General features: G+C 38.9%; 1 long non-coding RNA gene across 1 annotated transcript in view; it reads right to left on the minus strand.

The window, feature by feature from the left end:
• The window catches only part of LOC131819748 (uncharacterized), a 112,695-nt gene that overhangs the window by 29,417 nt on the left and 57,192 nt on the right, over positions 1–26,086 (minus strand). Inside the window, exon 2 of the long non-coding RNA XR_009349315.1 lies at positions 11,890–11,949. This is a non-coding gene — a long non-coding RNA (uncharacterized LOC131819748). The remainder of the gene's footprint in view (positions 1–11,889; positions 11,950–26,086) is intronic.

A 26,086-nucleotide genomic window follows, 5' to 3' on the forward strand; every position in this document is an offset into this window, starting at 1 on the left:
GTTCTTGCAAACCCATGGAATGTAAAACACCCAAAGTGAACTATGGACTTTGGGTGATAATGTGGTGTCACTGCGGGTTCATCAATTTTAATATATGTAGTTTTCTGGAGGTGGTGGGGGGAGGCCATGCATGTTTTAGAGCAGAGGGGTATGGGAACTCTGTATTTTCTGTTCCTCTTTGCTGTGAACTGAAAACTGCTCTCAAAAAATAAAGTCCATTTTTTAAAAAAGGTTACCTCAGGCATGATTCTTTTTATACATCTTTATTGACATGGCAAAATGTAGCAATAGGAAACAGATTAGTGGCTGGTTAAGGAAAATGTGGAAACAGGAGGAAGGTAGGTATGGCTATAAAAGGATAACACGGGAGATCTTTCTGCTATCAGACCTGTTTAGAATCTTGAATGTAGTAGTGGATATAAGAACCTCAATGATGATAAGACTGAATAGAACTTAACATACACCCCTACATACAATATGCACACATACATGCATGTATGAGTGTACAAGTAAAACTGGGGAAATAGGAATAAAATATGTTGGATTGCATCCATGTCAATATCCTGGTTGTTTTCACACAATAGTTGTTATCACTGTGGGAAACTAAGCATCGGGTATAAGAGATCGCTCTGTATTATATATTACACTGGTATGTGAATTATAATTTTTTCCATTTTAAAACTGAACTTCCTATCCAGCAGGTTTTGAAGATTTCCTAGAAACTTGCTGTACCCTTCTTGGTTTTGCCATTTATAGCCGAAGTTCACACCCGCTATGGTCATCAGCAAATGAATGTAACATGCTTCCTCTCTTTAAGAACTGAAAGCTATTCTAGCCTTAGAAATTGTCCAGTGTTGTGGCATTGGAGGCTTGTCTCCCCTGCCTGTGAGGTTGTGCAGCCCTGCCCCAGAGATTAAAGGAACCAGGGTCCATGGAGTTAGGCCCTGACAGTGTTCAGTAGCTCACGGGCTTTGTCAACATCACTGAAACATCTGTGAAAATGATCTGCTCAAATGGATTAAAATGGCAACTTACTGGCCTGGGGAGAAGAAATTTATGCCACAGAAAATTATATTATAAAGATGTAGCCCGCCACCAACAAAAATATTATGGCAGAAGGCAGTGGGCCATGAGAATATTGGAAAGACCTACAAAGAGAACTTCTTCCTCTTCAGCAACCATCAGGGTATACTTCTGGCATTTTCTCCAAAATAAAGAGGATCAAACTAGGTGCCTGTAAGCTTATCACTGCTCAAAACTTAATTTCATTTGAACCATGAAATCGTATCTTCTGTGTAAAGTTTAAAATGCAAAGATGTTGTTGGGTTCTAATTGATACCATCTGATAAGAAATATCAGATTTTGATACCAAGAGAAGTAAATGTTAAATATTAAACAAAAAAACATCAGAGTCAGAATACTGAAAGACCACATACTGAGCAAGGGATGAAAGCAGACCCGGAGACTGGTTTACTGTTTGCTTTTAATTTTTTTTTCTTTTTTTGCCTTTCCTTTTTCTTCTACTTATCCCCTACCTCCTCTTCTTCTTATTGTTTGTTTTGTTGCATTTTTTTAAAGATTTTTCACTCAACTTGATCTCCCAGGTTCTAAGTAGTTCATTTCTGGGTTTCTGATGGGCTTAGGAAAAGGGGTGGAGGAGGGAATATAGAAATACATTTGCATTCAGAACTGAGAAGCAAACCCGTCAGGAAAGAATGTATCCAAAGAATATAAATAACTTGGCCAAATGACCTTAGTCATCAACAAAGAGAAAGCAAAGTGTTTATCATAAGCCATCTGTCCTGACCCATTCATTCAATCCTAGTTAGGTTTAAATCACTATATATATGTGTGTGTGTGATCTTTTCACTAAAACCTAAGGCATCCAAACAAGGCAGCACTGGTTTGGTATTTTTATGACAAAGCAAAACTCAGCGTGGGAGAGGGACACCCTCCTACCTCTGCAGGGAGGGGGGCCAGTGTGGCTGAAGGCCCATGTTTCACTGAAGGTCCCACACAGCATGGGAGTGCGTTAGGACATCCAAAGGCAGCACTGGCACTGGATGGTGGTGCCCAGTGGCTGTGTGTACTAGAAAGCTGTGGACACCAGAAGAAGCTAGGAAAAGCCTTTACATAGCAACTAAAAAGACATCTTTGTAAGAGCACAAGAGACAACCCTGCAGATGCCCAGAAATGTGTAGAAGAGATATAAAGGATAATAGCCTAATAGAAGTAATGAAATAGTAGATGGTTTAAAAAAAATCCAGAAAAAGAAAAACACAGTTTACTATAATTAATAAAAGTACATTTTTAGTCTTAAATTGGTATAGCTCGGGGGAATCCAAGTTTCAGGTACATACAGTTTGCTATCATTTAACGAAGAAAGTACTCAATTGGAATCAATTGATTTCTGGTCTTCTCTCAGATCTACCTGAGTAGACCCTATGTATGTCTTTTTATTCTTTATATAATTAGTTAAATATAGCTTTATCTAATGACAAGTTTTTCTTTAAGATGTTATTTATTTATTTGAGAGAAAGAGAGTGCACAGGTGTACATGAGCTGGAAGTGGGGGAGGGGCATAGGGAGAGGGAGAAGCAGGCTTCCACTGAGCTGGGAGCCCAACACAGGGCTCTGACCCAGGACTCTGAGATCATGACCTGAGCCAAAGGCAGACACTTAACCAACTGAGAAACCCAGACACCCTCCAATGACAAGTTCTTACACCAGAATATAAATAATTGAAAAAATGATCATTATCATTAGCTGTCAGGGAGACTCAAATCAAAACCACATTGAGGTTACCACCTTACACAAGTTAGAATGGCAAAAATTGACAAGGCAAGAAGAAACAAGTGCTGGAGAGGATGTGGAGAAAGGGGAACCCTTTTTCCCTGTTGGTGGGAATGCAAGTTGGTGCAGCCACTTTGGAAAACAGTGTGGAGATTCCTTAATAAATTAAAAATAGAGCTACCCCATGACCCTACAATTGCACTACTGGGTATTTACCCCAAAGATACAAATGTAGTGAAAAGACACTACATTGTTACTGGGCTATCTATACCCCAATGTTCATAGCAGCAATGGCCACAATCGCTAAACTGTGGAAGAGCCAAGTTACCCATCAACAGACGAATGGATAAAGAAGATGTGGTCCATATATACAATGGAGTATTATGCCCCCATCAGAAAGGATGAATACCCAACTTTTGTATCAACATGGATGGGACTGGAGGAGATTATGCTGAGTGAAGTAACACAAGCCGAGAGAGTCAAGTATCATATGGTTTCACTTACTTATGAAGCATAAGGAATAACATGGAGGACATGGGGAGATGGAGAGGAGAAGTGAGTTGGGGGAAATCAGAGGGATAGACAAACCATGAGAGAAACTATGGACTCTGAGAAACAAACTGAGGGTTTTGGAGGGGTGGGGGCTGGGAGGTTGGGTGGTCCTGGTGGTGGGTATTAAGGAGGGCATGTATTACATGGAACACTGGGTATGGTGCCTAAATAATGAATCTTGGAACACTGAAAAAATTAAATTAAAAAACAAAAAAATTACAATGAAGATTTGATCATTGCAGAGAATGTTTAATATGTAGTTAAACATTATGAAATAAAAATGCTAACACATGAAATGCCGAAAAAATACTTGTAAATAAAAATTTCTAAATGCAATTTCATGTATACAACAATTGATTGTCATCAATGAACTAAATGCAGCATATAACATACTATCAACCACCCAATAGATGTGATCATTTACCTCTAACCAAGCTAACTTTAACATATACTCCAAGATATAAAATAAAAGTTCTTCACAAAGGAACATCTAGGTCACACTTGCAACACATTTCAATTTGTTCTGTGATTTTTACCTAATATCTAATAAATTCCTTCTTCCTAAATGGAAAATTCCATGGCCACCTTTGGTCATTATTTCCACATCTGAACTTCATTCTCTCAATAATATGCTTTAAGCATCAGTCCCTTCTTTGTTCTATTTCATGCCCTCTTGCTTTTGAACTATTATATCCTTGAAGAGTTTCCTTTCATATATCTTTTTTGTCTTCCAAACTTTATCTGCATTCGTCACATTCACCTTTCATTTCCCTCTCAAGAATAAGCACTAACCTCATATTTTTAGTCTCCACAAGGATCTATGACCTAAAGATCCTTTTATCATCACAGCTGTCTTTATTGATGCTTCATTACCATTCCTGTCATATGAGGTTCAGAATCACGCATAAAGCTCCAAGTGGGGTGGATTCCCATCCTTTGAAATGCTTTTATAATGATGTGAACCTGAGTCCCATTAGCTTTCCTGAATATTAAGATGCTATTGCTCTCATTTTGTTTCATCTCAGCCATAAGTCTTATTACTAATATACGCTTTAAAAATGTTATTCTACCATATATTACTTTGCAAGCCTTGGCCTAATTCTTTTCTCCATTTTTCTAAAATTCTTCTGTGTGGTTTCTTTTTTTTTTTTTAAGATTTTATTTATTTAGGGGCACCTGGATGGCTTAGTGGGTTAAAGCCTCTGCCTTCGGCTCAGGTCACGATCCCAGGGTCCTGGGATTGAGCCCCACATTGGGCTCTCTGCTAAGCAGGGAGCCTGCTTCCCCATCTCTCTCTCTCTGCCTGTATCTCTGACTACTTGTAATCTCTGTCAAATAAATAAATAAAATCTTTTAAAAAAAAAAAGATTTCATTTATTTATTTGACAGACAGAGACCACAAGTAGGCAGAGAGAGGCAAGCAGAGAGGGAGGGGGAAGCAGACTCCCTGCTGAGCAGAGAGCCCGATGAGGGGCTCAATCCCAGGACCCTGAGATCGTGACCTGAGCCAAAGGCAGAGGCTTTAACCCACTGAGCCACCCAGGCACCCCATTTCTGTGTGGTTTCTAATATGACATACAAGCTTGGTGCAGTGGCGGTATCATAGCTAATGAGGTTTATCTAAGGTGTGATTACTGTTAATTAAAAACTCTTCCAATATGATGTACAACAGGTGCCATGACAAACACATTCTTTAGTACAAAAATCAATAGAGTAAATGTGTTTTCCTAATTAAATCAATTTACATGAATATTTTATCTCACCAAAATACCACTTAATGGCCTTCTACATGGTATTTGTCACAAAAGGAAAGGAAGCCAGGTGAAAAGAGATGAATGGAAAGAGTAGTATAGAATTAATTATTCCTGCCACTGAAAGAGGAACCGAAGAACGTGTGTTACCTATTGTGGACTAGTTGAGTCAGCTGTTTATGAAGAACATATTTTTGTGGAATTTTCTGGAAGTATTTACATGACTTGAAAGTATTTACAAAGCACATAAAAGACAAAACTTTCAACTAAACAATAACCTAAAAACTCAGAGAAACTATACTTTTTTTATCAGCTTTGGTTTTCGCTACTTTGACTGACTCCATTTTGTTTTTTCTTTTATTGTATAATTCTGAGATTGGGTTGTAGAAAAAATGCCCAAGCACCAATTTGTTCAAGTCACCTACAAAATTATTATACAACTGGAATGAGAGGACAGAGCAGCCATGTTTACACTGCAGATAATCTTTTGCCTTTTTAGCTTACAACACTCTGCATTTTTTTCTTGCCCTATTTCACATTCCAGGAAAAATGACAATTAGTGAACTCTGAGATATGCCACTTCCTTTTTCCTTCCTCACCAATTTCCCAGAAACTAACATGTTCAAATGTGTCTATCACATCCACATCTTATCTGCAGTGTCCAGAGAAGAGGAAAAAGAAATCCTTTGATACTGTCCCAGAAAATAGAAATAGGCCACCAGTAGAGGTAAAATAGGGATAAATCAGCAAATGGTCAAAACAATCCCTCTCCCTCCTTGCTTTCTTATATATATAATTCTCTTTTTTACTTACATTTTCTGCCCCAAACTGTTTACCTAAGAAAGTTCTTCCAGAGATGTACGTCTGTTCAACGGAACCCACATCTACCATTCTGGGAAACTTTGTGCTAGACTCCAGAAGTGAGAATTGGAGGAAGGAGAGCATGTCTAACTCATATTTTTTCCCGCTGCATGTAGCAAAATACTTACCACATAATCTGTACTCAGAAATGTCAAATAAAGAAAATATAATGTGAGCATGCTATACTTTACTTCTGGATTGTGCATACATTTGAGATCTCACTGCCAAACTATAACAAATGATACCAAATATATTATGATTTCTCATTTCTCCCCTCAGAGTTGACTATCATGTTTTATCATTAAGGTTTTGATCACTTGGGAGACAACAAACTCCAGAGAAACACAAGCTGAATTATGCATGGTAGTTTGGTTAAAAAGACTGACTCTGGAGCCAGGCTGTCTGGATTCAAATTCCTCCTCCACCACTTACCAGCTGCTGACATTAGGCAACTTAATTAATGATTCCATGTCTCAGTTAATCAACCTGTTATAACACTACCTACACTTCATCAGGTTGTGGAAGTATTAAATGAGCTAATATTTTAAACCTCTTAAAATAGTGTCTGGCACACGATAAGGATTATATAAATGTTTGTTTTGAAAAAGTTGTCTTCTAGGATACTACCGTCAGTTGGTCAACTAAGAATAATTTACTATTATAGGAAAAAAATGGTGGTCTATATCTCTGAAAATATTCCCTGCTAGATATAATATTTTAATTAATAAAGCCTATCAAGACCTCAGAATAAAACTGATTGCATAATGATGATGTAAGTCATAAAAAATAAACTTTTCTTTTGCATCTTCCTCTCGCGGTTCATATGTCCCAAAAAATTTTAGAGTAATATTCTCTCCCCAAATCTGGAAATCTTTAAAGCACATTGTTTCTCCTTGACAGATGGAGGAGGCTTTGGCCTCTGGCAATACAGAGGACAAGTATCCTGAAAAATCCTTCCAGACAAAACACCAACGTGAGATGGCTTGCAATAAAGAATAAAAACTCTTTAATAAATAGCTAAAAATACGAAAAGTAAGAAGTCCTCAGGGGCCACAGAATGAGGAAGAAGCAGGAGTCTGTGTGATAAATAGGTACTCAAATGACTCCTGCCTACAGGCACGCGCTGGCTCCTGGAAACTAGAGTCTTCCAGCTTAAGGCTACATTGGATGGATCAGATGGAAAACTCGCCACAACACAGCAACACTTACTATAAAGCTAGAATAAGTGTGACTGTTTAGTCATGCTTCAGGTATAGACAACCAGATAAATGGAACAGAAAAGAGTGGCCAGAAATAATACACACATATATGAATATGTGATACATGACAGAGGAATTATTACAAATGAAGGGAAAAGGGGAGTTGTTATAGATTATAAATAGATGATCTAGGGTAATTGAGTATTTTCATCTTTTTTTTTTAAGACTTTATTTTAGAGAAAGCAAGCACATGAGCTGCGGGGCAGGTGAGGGGGAGAGAGAGAGAGAGAGAACCTCAAGTAGACTCCCCATTGAGCACGGAGCCCGATGTGGGGCTTGATCTCATGACCCTGAGATCATGAACCAAGCTGAAATCACGATCAGACATTTAACCAACTGAGCCACCCAGGAGCCCCAGGTAACTTCATTTTTAAAAAAGCCCTGCCTCCTGCCACAGAATAATGTCCCTTCAAAGTAAATTAAAGACCTATGAGAAGAGCAAACCATAAAGCTTTCGTAAGAGAATATAGGAAAATACCTTCAAGATTTCAGGGGAGGGAAAGAAGATATTTGATATGTAAAAATTACTAACCATAAGGAAAAAATGATAAATTTAACTACATTAAAATTAACTGTTCATCAGAAGACACCTTAGAGAAGGAAATGAGCAACAAAGTGGAAAACGACATTTGTGACACATATAATAGACAAAGAACTGATACAGAGAAGATATAAAGAACTGTTACCTTTGCACCCCTCCCAGGTTGCCAAAATAGTTGAAGCCAAACAATACCAAGTGTTGGTGAGGATGGAAAGCAAAGAAAATTGTCATGCACCACTGATAGGAGTACAAATGGTAAAGCCATTTTGGAAAACAATTTGTTATTGGCTAGAAAAGTGATGATGTATATACTATAGATGAAGGAAAAGAGGAATCTTCTTTTAAAGATTTATTTATTTGTTAGAGAGAGGGGGAGAGAGCACAAGTGGGAAGGGCAGAGGAAGAGGGACAGAGAGAATCTCACGCAGATTCCCTGCTGAGGGAGAAACCCAGCACCATTCTTGATCTCTCAACTCTGAGGTCACGACCCTGAGATCATGATGTGAGACGAAACCAAGAATCAGTTGCTCAAACTACTGTGCCACCAAGGCACCCCAGGGAAGTAGAATCTTAAAAAAACTTTTACCTCCTCAGAATGGCATTGAAAGTATAAATTGCTCTAGGCAGTATAGACATTTTAACAATGTTTATTCTTCCGATCCAAGAGCATGGAATGGTCTTCCATCTTTTTGTGTCTTCTTCAGTTTCTTTCATGAGTGTTCTGTAGTTCCTCAAGTACAGATCCTTTACCCCTTTGGTTAGGTTTATTCCCAGGTATCTTATGGTTCTTGGTGCTATAGTAAATGGAATCGATTCTCTAATTTCCCTTTCTGTATTTTCATTGTTAGTGTATAAGAAAGCCACTAATTTCTGTACGTTGACTTTGTATCCTGCCACGTTGCTGAATTGCTGTATGAGTTCTAGTAGTTTGGGGATGGAGTCTTTTGGGTTTTCCATACAAAGAATCTTATCATCTGCGAATAGAGAGAGTTTGACTTCTTCATTGCCAATTTGGGTACCTTTTATTTCTCTTTGTTGTCTGATTGCTGTTGCTAGGACTTCTAATACTATGTTGAACAAGAGTGGTGAAAGTGGGCATCCTCGTCTTGTTCCTGATCTCAATGGGAAGGCTGCAAGCTTTTTCCCATTGAGGATGATATTTTCTGTGGGTCTTTCATAGATAGATTTGATGAGGTTCAGGAATGTTCCCTCTATCCCTATACTTTTGAAGCATTTTAATCAGGAACGGATGCTGGATTTTGTCAAATGCTTTTTCTGCATCAATTGAGAGGACCACATGGTTCTTCTCTCTTCTATCAGAAGAATAAACATTGTTAAAATGTCTGTACTGCCTAGAGAAATCTATACTTTCAATGCCATTCCAATCAAAATTCTACCGGTATTCTTCAAAAAGCTGGAGCAAATAAATAATCCAAAAATTTGTATGGAATCAGAAGAGACCCCGAATCACAAAGGAAATGTTGAAAAACAATAATAAAACTGGGGGCATCACGTTACCTGATTTCAAGCTTTATTACAAAGCTGTGATCACCAAGACAGCATGGTACTGGCACAAAAACAGACACATAGACCAGTGGAACAGAGTAGAGAGCCCAGATATGGACCCTCAACTCTATGGTCAATTAATCTTCGACAAAACAGGAAAAAATATACAGTGGAAAAAAGTCTCTTCAATAAATGGTGCTGGGAAAACTGGACAGCTATATGTAGAAGAATGAAACCCGACCATTCTCTTACACCGTACACAAAGATTAACTCAAAATGGATAAAAGACCTCAACGTGAGACAGGAATCCATTAGATTCCTAGAGGAGAACATAGGCAGTAATCTCTTCGATATCAGCCATAGCAACTTCTTTCAAGATATGTCTCCAAAGGCAAAGGAAACAAAAGTGAAAATAAACTTTTGGAACTTCATCAAAATCAAAAGCTTCTGCACAGCAAAGGAAACAGTCAAGAAAACAAAGAGGCATCCCACGGAATGGGAGAAAATATTTGCAAATGACAGTACAGACAAAAGGATGATATCCAGGATCTATAAAGAACTCCTCAAATTCAACACACACAAAACAGATAATCATATTAAAAAATGGGCAGAAGATATGAACAGACACTTCTCCAATGAAGACATACAAATGGCTATCAGACACATGAAAAAATGTTCATCATCACTAGCCCTCCGGGAGATTCAAATTAAAACGACATTGAGATATCACCTTATACCAGTTAGAATGGCCAAAATTAACAAAACAGGAAACAACATGTGTTGGAGAGGATGTGGAGAAAGGGGAACCCTCTTACACTGTTGGTGGGAATGCAAGTTGGTTCAGCCTCTTTGGAGAACAGTGTGAACATTCCTCAAGAAATTAAAAATAGAACTTCCCTATGACCCTGCAATTGCACTCCTGGGTATTTACCCCAAAGATATAGATGTCGTGAAAAGAAGGGCCATCTGTACTCCAATGTTTATAGCAGCAATGGCCACGGTCGCCAAACTGTGGAAAGAACCAAGATGCCCTTCAATGGACGAATGGATAAGGAAGATGTGGTCCATATACACTATGGAGTATTATTATGTCTCCATCAGAAAGGACGAATACCCAACTTTTGTAGCAACATGGACAGGATCGGAAGAGATTATGCTGAGTGAAATAAGTCAAGCAGAGAGAGTCAATTATCATATGGTTTCACTTATTTGTGGAGCATAACAAATATCATGGAGGACAAGGAGTGTTAGAGAGGAGAAGGGAGTTGTAGTAAATTGGAAGGGGAGGTGAATCATGAGAGACTATGGACTCTGAAAAACAATCTGAGGGTTTTGAAGGGGCGGGGAGTAGGAGGTTGGGGTACCAGGTGGTGGGTATTATAGAGGGCATGGATTGCATGGAGCACTGGGTGTGGTGAAAAGAATAATGAATACTGTTTTTCTCAAAATAAATAAATCAATTTAATTTAAAAAAAAAAAAAACTTTTACCTCCTCAAAAGAAGGTACAAAAGTAGGAAAAAATCATATATAAGGACAAAATAAAAATTGTAAAATAAGGTGGAGGAACTAAACCCAAACATGACATAAACCGCATTAAGTATAAAATTCAAATTTAAATATTTAAATTTACCAATAAAGAAATATTATCCTATTGGATTTATAAAAAGTATTCAGCTACATACTACTTACAAGAACATCTATATGATACAAAGATAATACAAAGATACAAAGTTTATATTAATAAAAATATATAGCAGATAAAAACCACACAAAAATAAGTGTGAAGGCCAAAAGAATGATCAAGATTCACTATAACAATAAAATTTTTCATTTAAAACATTTCCAAATATGTATCCTCCTAAGGACACAGTTTCTTAGGGCAGACAAGCCAGCTAGTCACCAAACATGGGACTGAAGTTAAGCTATATCTCTTATCCTCCCCTTAAGCAAGACTATTTACCTAGATCTCACCAGTGGAATATGAGTGTTCAGTTTCCATATCAAAGGGATGGTCCTATACATACACAATCATTTATTTAGTAATTCACATTTATTCAATGATGATTTTGATTGTTTAGAGAAACTGAGCTATTAAGACAAAGTCCCAGGACACCTGGGTGGCTCAGTCACTTAAGCGTCTGCCTTCAGCTCAGGTCACAATCCCAGGACCCTGGGATCGAACCCCATATCAGGCTTCCTACTCACAGGGAGCCTGCTTCTCTCTCTTCTTTTCCCACTGCTCGTGTTCTCTCTCAAGCAAATACATAAAATCTTTAAAAAAAGAAAAAATGGACAAAGTCCCAACTCTCAAAGAGTTTCAAGATTCTGAGGACACAAGTATAGAAAGAAGCTATAATGTATTGGAAATATGTACAAAATACTAAAGAGAAAGGAGTGCTGAGTTTACTGGGGAAGTCAATCATGGCTTCCCATCACAGAGGGACTGACACAAGCTGACTAAGGAAGGCAAGTACCATGGCTAGTCTGAAGAAAAGCAAGGAATTCAACATGACCAGAGCACATGACCGTGTGGGGAAATGATCCAATCTAGGGCAGTGGCAAACAGTATGGAAAGGAGAGACTGTTCAGCAATATTGAAGAAGTACATAAAAATGGATGACTTACTGAGCAGTAGGGATAAGGTGACAGGCGGGATCTCTCACAAGCAGACTGCAGTGGCATTACCTGAAAAGGAGATCAGAAAAGTGGTTTATGAAGCAGTTGGGTTTGAATCGGACAAGAATGTTTCAACTGAGGATCATTTATATATATTTGGCAGCCAGGACAATGGCTTACCTAAATTTCCTGGAGATTGTTAAAAGTAAAAAAATACAGCATGAAGGATAGTCTAGTTTTTCCCCAGATGCTTAGTGACCTGGTGTTAAATACCAGGAGAATTTGAGGGTTAGGGTCAGGTGACCAAAATTCCAATTATTTGTAAAATTTCTCCTCAATAAACTAGTCAGCAGTCTGAAGAGGTAAAGCATTTCTAAATCTTTGCTACCAGAGTCTCTGGGACATGTTAATCTTTTCTCATAGAACAATCTGGACCAGGAAAAAAGAAAATGCATTTTCTGTTTTAATTTTTACTTAAGACCCAGTGTAGCAGAAGTGTCTACTCTATGCAGAATATTGAACTGTGCTTGGGCTCCATCCTTTGTGGAACCTTCCAAATCAAGCCTGGGAGATGTCCCGGCCAAGTTCCTCCTCACTTCAGCCCCTCTCGTGGCCCATGTTCTTCTCCTCAGAGGAAAGTGCCAGAACCATTTTGCATGGAAAGAAAAAAAGAACTAACCTATCAGGGAGCTCAAACAGCTCTGTCACCTGAGCAAGCTTGAGATATAAAATCTAAATCTGAGGCAGGCCTCAGTTTATCTTTTAATGGTTCTTGTGTCAGAAGAAGGAACTGAAGGAGGCCCTCTGACAGCCTCCAGGAGCAATGAGCCCCCAAATGAAGGTACGTGGTGAACTTCCTGAGCTCCCTGCTTTCTCACTGTCTCGGAGGTGGTGGGCAAGTCCCTTTCAGAGTCCAGCTGCAGCTTTTGAGTTATGAGCTTTCAGACTTGATTTGACCATTTCTTTTTTCGGACTGGGTCCAGAAATTGACCTGAGTCACACTAGGTCTGGCTTCCACCTGGACTAGGCCCAGGGTCCGACTGGGAAACTGTACTGAGTCTGAGGTGGGACTAGGTCTCACTTAAGCTAGCAGTGTAAGGCCTCAGGTGAATTTAAAAAAAAAAAAAATTAAGGCTGAATAAGCAGGTTACTCTTATCATAGATAATCTTGAATTGCAATGACCACCATGGAGAACTTTTAACCTAGATAAGCTTATCTATTTATGAGGAGTCCTAGAGAAAAGGGAATCTCAGCCAAGCACTCTCCATAAAGGGTAGAGGGAAAATTACACCCCCCTCCCCAGCTTCTGTTGACCAGCATGAGATCTACTGGAGGACCCCACTTGCTCCAGAGCCTACAGACAGGATCCTGGGAAAACCGGCAAAAGCCAGAAAGAGGTGAGAATTCTTACCCTATTTAGCTCTCCCAGATCTCTGTCTGTAGGGCCTGGTTGAGAGGGGAAAGTAAAATTTTGCATTTTTCCTTTTGCATTTTGTAATTCACAGTGCCAGGCCAAGAAACATTTGTAAGAATTCTGCCTTTGAACTGTGACTTGTAAATTTGCTTTTGGCTACCCATTGGTTGCTGATCCTTACTCTCCCAGGGCCTGCTATTGCCTTCTTATTTGTCTCATGTTGTGTGCGAAGACCTTGGCTTGGCAACCCTCAGGCTGGGGCCCCAAAACATAAATAGAAATGCAGGTTGCACCCCATTTGGCTGGACAGAAATGTGGGCTGTACTCCATTTGCTCCTGGTATCCCACCACCATTGCCTGCTCTCAGGGCAATTGTCTCAGTCTGTCCTTCTTTGGTTATCTCTGGGAGTGGCTCTGGTTCTTCCAAGGGGAGTATCTTTTGCACCCTCTTTGGGGATGCCTCTTGAGTCCAGGGGGTTTTGTTCCATTGCTGCCAGGAGTATTTACTATTGTTAGTGGAAGCCTGACCAAGACACTTGAAAAAATTTTTCTCTTCTAGTTTTTTAGGTAAAGTAACTCTATGGTCAGAAGTTGGCCGGGGCACCTGGGTGGCTCAGTGGGTTAAGCCGCTGCCTTCAGCTCAGGTCATGATCCCAGAGTTCATCCCAGAGTTCTGGGATCGAGTCCCACATCGGGCTCTCTGCTCAGCAGGGAGCCTTCTTCCTCCTCTCTCTCTCTGCCTGCCTCTCTGCCTACATGTAATCTCTCTCTGTCAAATAAATAATAAATAAAATCTTTAAAAAAAAAAAAAAAGAAGTTGGCCAAATTGGAAGCTGATATTCAGAGCCTAATGGGAATTTATTTTAGACCTTTTCCCCTAAACTAAAATGAAACTGCATACCCAGCGGGAAACATTCTAAAACCTTGTGGAAGGATTTATCAAAACATTCCAAGACACACAACTCTAAATCTAGAACATAGGATCTTTCACTTCTCCATTAATATAAAGAAGCAAACTGAAGATAATATAGTTGGATGGGTGCTGGGTCAGCCTCTGGAGATCCTTCCGGTGGCAATCCAGTTCTTCGAGGAACTAAAAACAACTGTACTTGTCTTAACAAATCTAGTCTTTATAGGAACAGAAATGTGACTCCAGAAACAACTCAAAGCCCACCTGTCCTATTCACCAATCTCAACTCCCCACCAACAGTTCATTTCAAAAGGCCCAAAAATACTGTAAAAACTCTATACTTAGGGAACAAAAATCATCTTGGTGGAACCTGCTTCTTTCTCTGTGCTTTTTGAGATGGAAGTACTCTATTGATTTTCGTAGAAAGCAAGGTAATTCTTATCAGAAGGAGAAAAAAAGAAAAAAGAAAAAGTAAGGTTGTTTTAACAATGAGGGCTGTAAATAGTCTTAAAAATCTCTTACACAGATACTAGTAAAAATTTTTAGCCATCTGTCATCTGAGGGAGTAAACATAACTTATTCCATCTGCCAGAAACACAATTTGAATCCAACTGTTCTTTAAAAAAAAAAAAAAAAAAAAAAGAGTATTGCATTATTGAAGCTGTCTAATGGCTGAAATTGTAAAATAAAAGCTATATCTGTTTGCATTTGTTTGTATGTTCACATATGTATGTATGTTATAAACACAGTTTTTTTTCAACCTCCAGATTGTATTGCCAAAATTGATTTGTAAAGACCTCTATTTCCTTGGCTTAAATACAAACAGGTATTTATATAAATCAAGTATATTCTCAGAAATATGGAAATTAACCAAAATATTTTCTAATTTCATTTGAGGATAATTTTCAATTTAAAAAAAATTTTAACTTCATTAGTTTAACTAAAACAGGCATGTTATTAACATTAATAATAAATTTTTTCCTACCTAGGTTTACTAAAAGTCAAATAAGCTCATTATCTCTGCTACAGACTTTGTCAACAAGAGAGATTAATTTAAAATAATGGTTAGCTATTAAATGTCTCATAAAATTTTCATGACTAATCTGAACATAATTGTTAAGAACAAGTGAATTAAATAGAAATTAAGATAAAAGCTTATAAATGAACTTTCCAATGATAATTATGTTCTATGGTATACCAACTTAAAAAGTTTCCATAATTTTTTTGGTAACTTGAAACTGTAAAGTTATACTGAGAGAAGTTAAATGATGGATATTTATTGAATATCTAGATCATTTCCAAATAAGATAAAGTACTGAAGCATTAATTATTGAATACAAATTTATATTCTTTGGGTTTCTTATTACAAAGGAACTAAAGATATTTGGGTCAATCCGTTAACATATCTTGTGCTACACTCAGTAATTTGAGAGAGAATATAATTCTAGAAATTATGAAATGTATTTATAAATACACCAATCCAGAGAATGCTAATGTAACAGACCTCCACAATTGCTTATTTTTTAGTTTTCACTAAAAATAAAGGATTCTAAGTGTAAGGAATTATAATTCACATATGTAATTAGAAGTACTTAGAAATAAGTGTGAAAGGAAAAAATGTGTATGAAAAGTAGGTAAAGATAGTAAAATGAATGATTGTTTCAGAATGATAAAAAAAAGAAAAACTACAATAAATCTGAATGGATATAAATAGTCATAAAAATTTTGTTGGGAAAAGAATTGTGCGTGTGGTCAAGCTGGCTAAGATTAAAATGGATTTAGTTAAGTTTTAAAATGAGTTTTTAATATCAAAAGTACACTGGTGCAAAATTAGGATTTGGTTTTCTCTCTGTTAGAAAGACAGTTTTTTTTATTATTATTATTATTGGTCTGCTCTTGATAAGAGATTGTGAAAGGTTTTGTTTTGTTGTTTTATGGGTGCACATTATTGATAAATAAATATTCTAAAAAATTGTATGAAATTCCTAAAAATCTGATATGCCCTGATATAATGTTAACAGTAATATTACAGTTATTATCTTAAAATATTATATATCAAAGAAATAATCAAATTTCCTTGTCAATTCCCTTTTAATGAACTCTTGTTAGATCTTTAACCCTGGGCATTTAAAAATCTTTCATCATTTATAGTTCTTATTTTACTCTGATACTGGTTTTTTTTTTATTAATTTCTTTTCAGCGTAACAGAATTCATTGTTTATGCACCACACTCAGTGCTCCATATGTGCCCTCCATAATACCCACAACCTGGCTCCCCCAACCTTCCACTCCCGGCCCCTTCAAAACTCTCAGATTGTTTTTCAGAGTCTATATAGTCTCTCATGGTTCATCTCCCCTTCCAATTTCCCTTAACTCCCTTTTTTAAGTGACATTCATAGAAAGGACCCTACCAAGGACACCTGACCACTGACAATGCTGCCAAATTACAAAGTGTCAAAAGTCGGGTCAATATTTCACTACTGGGTGGCTCAGTCCATGAAGCGTCTGCCCTCTGCTCAGGTCATGATCCCCAGGGTCCTCAGATCAAGTCCCCCATCTGGCTTCTTGCTCAGCGGAGAGCCTGCTTCTCCCTCTGCCAGCAACTCCCCCTGCTTGTGCCCTCTCTCTCTATCTCTGTCAAAATAAATAAATACGATCTTAACAAAAATATTTCACTACTGAAGGACGCTCCAATTGACATCTGGTCTTATGCAAATACTGAAGACCTCGAAATCAAACTCACCAGGGAGAGGAACAGCGGACCTCGATGCAGACTTCTTCCTCGCAAGATGTGGAACAAGAACATCTCTTCCTAGTACTCCTGACCACCCTTTTCCCAATTCTTATACAGGAAGATCATTATGATTCTTTTGTCTACCTTTTCCTTGCTCTGGCCTGGGAAGAGAATGCCACTGTTTGCGTATCTTGGGCCATTTGCAAAACGGGATCATCCAACTTCGTCTCGTGATGGTGATCCAGTAGTTCTGCCCATCACAAACTTCTCCCTGATTTCCAATACTTCAGTTTCTCCAGAACAAACTCAGACCCTTCTCTACCATGTCCAGCTCCCTAAACCCGTGGGTCCATTTTCTTATCTGTAGTTAACAATCCCAAACCTGAGAAACTTGGCATCCAGGATCTATACAATGAAAGGGACACAAGGCAAGAGTGGTCTACAGCCCCTTATATTTTACAGGCCTCCACCGCCATTTCCTTTTCAGTAGTGAACCACAGATCCAAATGGGAATGGCCAGGAGACATTTATGATCAAAATCCCCCCCCCTTTTTTTTTCCAGAACTGTACTGCCTGGATAGAGTAAGTGCAAATTGAAGCTAAATGATCAGGAACTCAAAGATGTTGCAGAATCTGCTGCCCAACAAAAATCCCCACACTCTGGCCAAAGTTTTTCATGATAATAGGATAGCCCTTAATTGTCTCTTAGCTAAGCAAGGAGATGTCTGCTGTGACCAAGAGCATTTGCTGCACTTAGATGAACATTTCTGGGGAAGTTGATACCCAGCTCCGTAAGATCACTGACCAAGCCAGTTGGCCTATAAAAGTGACTCCTTCAAAAAGGTTTTTCTTTGATTTATCTGAGTCTGAATGGTTTGGGTCCTGGGGACCATGGCTGTAAAGTGCACTCCACACACTAGGAATGATCCTGCCCATAATAAACATAGTGGTCTCCCTGGTGCACTGTATTCTCTCAAAAGACTCAAATGAACGCTCACAGCTGCTAACCACCAAACACATGACCTCCCCAAGAATAGAATATCATAAAAGGAACAAAGAGAATGACCAACTTAAAGAATGTGAACCCAACAGTGTGACCTGGCAGTGACACAGATTTAGCAGAAAGTGCAAGAACTCCAGAGTGGTAGCTGAGAATCGAGCTAAGACCTTAGGTTTTTGTTTTGTTTTGTTTTGTTTTTTAAAAGATTTTTATTTGTTTATTTGACAGACAAAGATCACAAGTAGGTAGAGAGTCAGGCAGAGAGAGAGAGAGGAGGAAGCAGGCTCCCCCCTGAGCAGAGAGCCCAATGTGGGGCTCGATCCCAGGACCCCGAGATCATGACCCGAGCTGAAGGCAGAGGCTTTAACCCACTGAGCCACCCAGGTGCCCCAGACCTTAGGTTTTTATCAAGTCTCAGACTGAGTCCAGTCAAAGGTATGGAATTATTTAAAAAAAAAAAAAAAGCCCCAAAATAGAATTATGTTAAGCCCCACATCACCATACTAAGACTTAATTACAGTTTTGGCTCTTCCAGAAATGGCATTTTAAACTGGTCCATCAGGAGACCCCTGATGAGCACCAGGCAGGTTATCTGCCAGACAGATCCTTGCCATTCCCTAAAGGAAAGGAACCTTGCAATAATCAACCTGGTTTTCATCGAGTATAACCTGCTGCTGCCTTCTGCCTACAAGTCTTACACTTTGTAAAGCTCCTCGGAGTTTCTCTCTATTGGCTATATTGTATGCTGTCTGATATGAATCAAATTTTGCTCAAATAAGCACTTAAAAACTTTAACATGCCTCAGTTCATCTCTTAACTGAAACACATACACCACCACCACCTTGAGCCGCCTGGAGCTTTAAATTTGTAGTGACTTCATTCTTCTACTTAGGTCCGCAGCTCTTCAGGGAAGCACCTGCCACGCAGCCCCATAGCAAGGGATGGTAATAGTCTCCCCATTGTTAATAGTCCCAAGGGGGTTCCCTACCCCCCGCCCCCACCAGTGAATGTTCTCTCCACCTTCCCCACTACATACACCTTGTGTTTCCTGCTCAGATCTTGAGCAATAGAACCTGTGTGAAAATGTACTTCACCAAAAAGAATGAAACAAAGCTGAACTAGGTCTCTGTTCATGAAAGGGCATGGTTCATTTTCTTGACCAGCCAATGTATAGAAAGAACTCAAGCTTCTGTCTCCAAGAGGATGAGACACAGAATAGGCATGTTTTGATGAATGCATAAGTAAAATGAGTTTGCTGAGTGCTCACGGTGGTGAACCTGGAGCAGCTGGGGATAGCAAGAAGAGCAGCAGCTGGGAGAAGGGACTTCCCAAAAAGCAAATGGGAAAGTAGGGAACCATTTATTTTGACTCCCGCAGAATACCAAAGACAGGAATTAATTCATCACTCTGCAGTTTTGCCTGGGGCTAAATTTATTTATCCCTTAACACTTCTTAACTTTTTAAAAAGATTTATTTATTTATTTATTTGAGAGAGAGCACTGGGACTCAGGGCAGAAAGAGAAACAGTTTCCCTGTGCTGAATAGGGACCCCAAGTCGGGTGTTTGATCCCAGAACCCTAAGATCATGCCCTAAGCTGAAGGCAGACACTTAACCTACTGAGACACCCAGATGCCCCTCCACTGATTTTTTAACTCAGTATCCAATGATTTCAATTAATAAAAATTATTGTTTTTTAATTAACATATAGAGTATTATTTGCCCCAGGGGTACAGGTCTGTGAATCACCAGGTTTACACACTTCCCAGCGCTCACCATAGCACATACCCTCCCCAATGTCCATAACCAGATCACTCCATCCCTACTCCCCAACCCCCCAGCAACCCTCAGTTTGTTTTGTGGGATTAAGAGTCTCTTATGGTTTGTCTCCCTCCCAATCCCATCTTCTTTCATTTTTTCCCTCCCTACCCCCTATGACCCCCCGCCCTGCCTCTCAAATTCATCATATTAGAGAGATCATTTAATAGTCTTTCTCTGACTGACTTAAAAGTATTGCTCTTTTTAAACTACTTTATTTTTTTCTTAAACTAAGAGCTTAATGTTTTATTATATGTATTTCCTAAGTAAAGATCAAAATTCACATTCTCCCCAGTGACTGTTTCCCAGATTAATATACCTACATAGAAAAGTAAGCTAGGGTATAGGTATAGATCAGCTATTACACATTCTATCTGATAAACTATTTTCAACTTGCATCTCATGCCACCTAGTGTTATAATTTGGTTTTACAACTTGACACTACTAAGGATTAGGATTTCACATCTGAAAAACACAACTTCAAATTTTTGGATTCCTATTTAATGATTCTAAGGAAATTTCTCATACTATCCATCATGTGGCAAGTCTTCCACAGAGTGGTACTGGATGAATATCTGCATTTTGTTTCTGTTTTGTTTTGTTTTAAGAATTAAAGCTTATTAGGGGTGCCTGGGTGGCTCAGTCGTCGTGCATCTGCCTTCAGCTCAGGTCAATCCTTCAGCTGCCTTCAGTTCAATTCCAGGGTCCTGGGATTGAGCCCCTCCTCAGGCTATCTACTCAGCCAGAAGCGTGTTTCTCCCTCTTCCACTCCCCCTGCTTGTATTCCCTCTCTCTCTCTCTCTCTCTGTGTGTCAAATAAGTAAATAAATAAATATCTTTTTAAAAAGGAATTAAAGCTAATTAAAAGTAAATGAAAAATAAAAACATTTGTGGAGCGCATGGGTCGCTCAGTCAGTTAACCTTCTGCCTTAGGCTCAGGTCATGATCCTAGGGTCCTGGGACTGAGTCTCACATTGGACTCCCTGCTCAGCAGGGAGTCTGCTTCTCCCTCTGCTCCCTACTCATGCTCTCTCTCTCTCTCACTCTCTGTCTCTCTCTGTCCCTCAAATAAAATATCTTTTTTAAAACTTCCATTAAATTTAAAAAAATTTTTTCATTAATAAAGCACAAACTTTTGTCCTAGAACTTTATCTACCTCCTTTCTTCCCTTAGTGCAAGACCAAGAGCCATTCAAGTAAACTGAAAGCAAACTTGTTTGAAATAATTATGACAAATGTCTCTGAGCTGCCTCTACCACAATTTTCTTGTAACAGTGAAGAATTCTCCAGGTCTCCTGACAAACTATTATCAGCCCCCCTTTCATTTAATAAATTACTAAAAAGGTCTAAATCTGATTCTTTGATTGAGAGCAGAAGCGCACATTTTCTTTTTCTATGTACAACAACAATTTTTGAAATTTAACAAATTCTTATTTTGTGCAAGGTACTGTTCTAGTTAATGAATTCAGATGGAAAAACAGACACAATTTCTGCCTTAAGTTATTAATTATATTCTTGAATAGTCTTAGAATTATAGACTGGTGGGGCGGGCTCAACCACCACCATCTGCCTTTGGCTCACGTTATGATCCTGCGATCCAGGGATCCAGCCCTACATAGGGCTCCCTGCTGGGCTGGAAGCCTGCTTCTCCCCTTACACTACCCCTGTTTGTGTTCCCTCTCTTTCTCTCTCTCTCTCCCTCTGTCAAATAGATAAATAATATCCTTACAAAAAGAAGAAAAAAAGACTTGTATAGCTGGAAGATATCTTAGAGATAAGTTCATCCAACCGAGTTGTTTCATTTGTCGTTCATTACTTAACAAACAGGAAGACATACGCACAAATGGTGAAAATAGAAATGCACAAAAGCCTATCTCTGAGTAGTCACAATGCTTTGAGTTTATAACAAAATTATACTTTCAACCATATCTGGTCCTTATTATACAAGAATAAACCCTGAATGTGGACTCCAAGCCACAGACTGCCAATTCCCATCCCTGCCTTACACTGGTCCCATCTATATTGGACTCCTGCCGGCCACCAGCCTAGGCTCTTCCCTGTGAATCTATATACTTTCCTAATCTGTCCCCAGCACTAGGTATTATGCCTGAGTAGGGCCCTAATGTCCCCGTGATTCCTGCTAGTCCTCCCATAGTTGTGGGGTCAGATTCTGCTTCCTATGACTTAAGGGGACCTCCTGATGAGCCAAGAAGAATTCCTGCAAATCTTGAGTTTGAATGATACTGACCTACTCAGCTTGTGAATCCATTTACCAGATCCTGATACCGATACTTCACAAACCACACTGTTTCTTGAGTTTTCCCCATCAAGACCAGCCATTGGACTTAGAGCAGTAACTTCGATTCCATTTAATTTTCCATTGGCTTTTCAGTGTAATTTAGCTCAATCATATTATGAGATTTGCAAGGCATCGGCATAGAGGTGATAACAGAGGTTAAAACAGTGAACACCATAGCCCAGGGATACAATGTAAAGAAACATGAAGAGAAAATGCTCAGTATCTCTTTGGGAGCCCACCCTTCTCCCATTCTCAGGCCATGTGCTTCAGAAAGGGATAATGTCCAAAATCCCAATACGGGGAGTGGGTATGTGAGCCAGGCCTGGTGATTCAAAGTCCTCCCTTCCCTTGGCGGTAGTGATTGATTCAAGGATGATGACAGAACCCAGGCAAGCCAGTAAAGTATACCTCACACATCTACAAAGCTATCAGAAGAGGGGCATTCTTTTTTCCCCAGGCTTGTTAGCCAAAATGATAATGTAAGCCTAAAACTGTGAGTGGTCAACTTTGCATCTGCATGGGACCTCCTCTATGGAGGAATATAGGGCTGACAGAGTCTACTGAAAAGATTAACAGCTATGAATCAGGCCCATTGTTATGTTCTTGTTACTGCTTATATTGGTATGAGTTGGGTTTTGGTTCCTAGGAACTGAGTACAGAAGCTCAATTAGCACCCATTTTGTTGCTGTTGTTGTGACATATGAAAAACAAGAATCAATGAAATAAATAACATAGGAATGGCCAAAAATACATAAAGAAAAGCAAGGAAGCTAAATGGAGCTAAGAAAAATGAGATAGGGTTATGAAATATAGGATGGATCAGCAAAGTCAAATGTCAAAGAAATATCATGAGGTCATATGGTATGAAGGTAAAGAAAAATTATTGGATGTGATAATGAGAAGATAACAGGTTACTTCTGAGATAAAAGAGCTATGGAGATGAGACAGTAGGAGAAGGGTTCGGAGCACTCCTTCTCTGCTATAAGAGAAAAAGAAAGTTTACATAAAAAGTAAATACAATTTGGGGCACACGGGAGGCTCAGTTGGTTAAACGTCTGACTCTTGATTTTGGCTCAGGTCATGATCCTGGGATCCAGCCCCAAGTCAGTCTCTACACTCAGTGGGGAGTCTGCTTGCGATTCTCTCCTTCTTCCTCTACCCCTCTGCTCCCCCACTAGTGCATTCTCTCTCTCTCTAAAATAAATGAATAAGGGGTGCCTGGGTGGCTCAGTGGTTTAAAGCCTCTGCCTCCAGCTCAGGTCATAGTCTCAGGGGCCTGGGATAGAGCCCCACATCAGGCTCTCTGCTCAGCAGGGTGCCTGCTTGCTCCTCTCTCTCTGCCTGCCTCTCTGCCTGCTTGTGATCTCTGTCTGTCAAATAAATAAAATCTTTAAAAAAATAAAATAAAATAAAATAAATGAATAAATCTCTTAAAAAATTAAATACAATTTGAAGTTTAAAAAAAACACAGAGAACATGAGAGAATTTACATTTAATAGGGCCTGTATGTTCAGTGAATGAATCAGAAAATATTCTACTAATTAAAGAGCATGTTAGATGTGAAAGAATTCACAAATATATGGGTTTGATGCATTGATCATGGATAATGAAAGAGGAAACAAAAGAGAAGATCATTAGAGATTATGAAAAGAACATAATTGCATGTCCTTAAATTCAAAAGATATTTTAAATCAAAACCCATTGGAGCAAAATCTAGTATCTTGCATAAGAATAAAAAGGGAGAGCAGGTTGTGAAGACATTGACCTGCCTAGCAAACAAACAGGGGCAGATTCAACATTCAAAAAAATTAGCACAGGGGTGCCTGGGTGGCTCAGTGGGTTAAGCATCTGCCTTCAGCTCAGGTCATGAGCCCAGGGTCCTGGGATTGAGCCCTGCATTGGGCTCCCTGCCCAGTGGGAAGCCTGCTTCTCCCTCTCCCACTCCCCATGTTTGTCTTCCTTCTCTCGCTGCATGTCTCTTTCTGTCAAATAAATAAATAAACAAATCTTTTTAAAAAATCCATATTCACACAAAAAGTTGGTCTAAAGAGCCTACTATATGCTAAATACTATAGATAACTGGGGACTCAACAGAAAACCAACTAGAAACATCCTTACTCATACGGAACTTTCATTCTAGCAGGGGAAACAAACCATAAGGCATACAAGGCAATATCTAATGTAATGTCAGGTAGCGAGAATCCTGGAGTTCAAGGATGAAAACCACACCTGGGTAAGAGGATAGAAAGTGTCAGGAAAAGGGAAAGTTTCTCCAAGATGGCAAAGGAGTAGCTAGCTCAATAAGTAAGGTAGAGGACCATGTAAAACCTGGCAAATGTGCAGTCTATACAGAACAAACAGCAAATATGAAAAGTGCAGAAATAGGGAGGGACTTGGCATGTTTGAGATGCAGCTAAAAAGTCATGTGGCTGGAGTACCTAGAAAAAGAGGTTGAAAACGTAGCCAGAGCCCAGGTCACGAAGAACCTTATAGGTGAGAAGTTTACTCTCTGTATCATACGGAGGGTTCCAAACAGAAAAATGGCATAGTATCCATCATGTGTCAAAAGGCTTGAGCTGCTATATGTATGTAGAGGTAGGAGATACATGGAAAATCTCTGTCTCTTCCACTCAATTTTGCCATGAACCTAAAATTTAAAAAAAAAAAAAAAAGTCTATTTAAATGTTTAGAAATATATAAAAATATATATACACTTTTATATATGCATAAATATATATAATATACTTCATATTATATATATATATACAGGTATATATATATATATATATCTCTAAGATATAAAGTAAAATAAAGACAGAACAGGGGTGCCTGGGTGGCTCAGTAGGTTAAGTGTCTGCCTTCTGCTCAGGTCATGATCCCAGGGTCCTGTGATCAAACCCTGAGTCAGGTTCCCTGCTGACCCAGAAAATCTGCTTCTCCCTCTCCCCCTGCCCCTGCCCCTGTTCCTGTTCTCTCCCTCTCCCTCTCTTTCCCTGTATCTCTCATGTGCATGCTTTCTAATAAATAAATATTTTTTTAAAAAAATAAATAAAGTAAAATAAAGGGAGAATTAACATCCTAGAAAACAAAAACAGGAATGGATTTCCCTGGTCACAGCATGAAGAAAGGACACCAATGAGGAGATTGCTACAGAAACTGAGGCAGAAATGGAGGTTTGATATGTGGATGTGAACCCAGGCAATAAGCAGCAATGGGATATAGACATCATTACCATAGAGATGATGTTGAAAACCATGGGACTGGGTTGAGAAAGTGTAGAGGGAGAGAAGGTCTGAGGACTGGGTTGGGGTAGTCCTTCATCTGAGAAGAAGACCTCTGAAAGTAAAAAAGGATTAAACAAAGATGGGGAGGTGGGGAGGGAATGCAAAAGGAATTCAAATAATTCTGAGTCTTTCATTTCCAATTAGCAAGTCTCTTAAGAAAACCAGGAGTTGACTTTGTATGCTATAGCAATCATATTATCACTGGCAGAAAACCATTGGGATCTTGTCTATGACAGTGGTTATAAAAGTTCAGATGAGCTCTATGGTAAGAAGTGATGTAGAATTGACTTGTGCCAACTATGCCATTAACCACAGTTCTTTGCAGTTGCTTCTCTCTATTTGTTTTAAAAGTCCTCTTTCACACCTCCGGCTGTTTATTCACCATAGTACTGACAGGTGTTTATTATATGTCATTATCCCTGATGTGAAAACTTAAAATGGATCCACTGCCCTTAGGAATAATGGACTCTTCAAAATCGTTTCATGATATAAACAGATAAATAATCCCCTTCACAATTAGTTCTATTCACAATGACCAAGAGGTGGAATCAAGCCAAATGTTCATTGACAGATGAATGAATAAGTAAAATACAATATATATAAATATATATGTATTATGCAGCCTTAAAAAGATAAGAAAATTTTGTTACATGCTCTAAAATGGGTAAACCTTGGGGCATTATGCCAAGCCAAATAGGCCAGTCACAAAAGAACAAATATTATAGGGATGCCTGGGTGGCTCATTCAGT

The sequence above is a fragment of the Mustela lutreola genome, chromosome 1 (genome assembly GCF_030435805.1).
Source record: "Mustela lutreola isolate mMusLut2 chromosome 1, mMusLut2.pri, whole genome shotgun sequence".
NCBI classification, from domain to species: domain Eukaryota; kingdom Metazoa; phylum Chordata; class Mammalia; order Carnivora; family Mustelidae; genus Mustela; species Mustela lutreola.